Below are 1,049 nucleotides of genomic sequence, written 5' to 3' on the forward strand. Positions count from 1 at the left end.
TGTATGTCGTTTTCTTTACGTTTTCTGACTAAAAGCAACCAAAAAGCCATTTTAAAGTGGTTAAGCAAATAATAATAATAATAATAATAGGCAGGGATCCCAGACCAATACAATTAGTGTGCCTCCTCTATTTTAAAACCCACGAGCCGCCACTGAGTAAAACAACGTCTCAAATGCATTAAACAGCACAGATATATTCGCTGTTTGTCATGATGGATCGATTTGATCCATGATCGACATTAAGGTCGGTTTAAGAATAAACATGCACAAATTAGTGAGATTGCGTGAATTTAAATGGTCTTTAATGGAAACGCTTTAGCCCCGATTGATTTGTTAGGTTATTTCAAGTCAGGTTTTGGACTTTAATGCCAGTTTTTCCTCGGGTCTCCGTAGTGTTGTGATGCGTCATATTCACGCAGCAGCAGCAGTGATGAGAGAGCGCGCTTGAGAAACAGTTTAGAGAGGAGAAATCAATCTACATATAAAATATTGGTCACAGATTATTGGTCACTTTCTAAATAATAAAAGACATGGGCAGTTAAATGTTAAAATCACATGTGAAACGTTGTTTTGGAACATTTACAACTTATGTCCACAAGTCCATATTAGTTCACGTGTTCATCTTTTCAGAAGATAAATACCCTGAACAAAATTAAACGCAACACTTGTTTTTGCCCCCATTTTTCATGAGCTGAACTCAAAGAGAAAAAGTCTTAGATATGTTTATCACACAGCACAATGCCACAGATGTCGCAAGTTTTCAGGGAGCGTGCAATTGGCATGCTGACTGCAGGAATGTCCACCAGAGCTGTTGCCCGTGAATTGAATGTTCATTTCTCTACCATAAGCTGTCTCCAAAGGCGTTTCAGAGACTTTGGCAGTACATCCAACCGGCCTCACAACCACAGACTAAGTGTAACCACACCAGCCCAGGACCTCCACATCCAGCATCTTCACCTCCAAGATCGTCTAAAACCAGCCACCCAGACAGCTGCTGCAACAATCGGTTTGCATAACCAAAGAATTTCTGCACAAACTGTCAGAAACCG

At 40.2% G+C, this 1,049-nt stretch overlaps 1 protein-coding gene across 1 annotated transcript in view; it reads right to left on the reverse strand.

The window, feature by feature from the left end:
• The window catches only part of LOC107758640 (cilia- and flagella-associated protein 45-like), a 19,622-nt gene that overhangs the window by 11,860 nt on the left and 6,713 nt on the right, over nt 1-1,049 (reverse strand). The window lies entirely within an intron of this gene.

Source organism: Sinocyclocheilus rhinocerous, unplaced genomic scaffold, assembly GCF_001515625.1.
Source record: "Sinocyclocheilus rhinocerous isolate Xijiao unplaced genomic scaffold, SAMN03320098_v1.1 scaffold130, whole genome shotgun sequence".
Lineage (NCBI taxonomy): Eukaryota > Metazoa > Chordata > Actinopteri > Cypriniformes > Cyprinidae > Sinocyclocheilus > Sinocyclocheilus rhinocerous.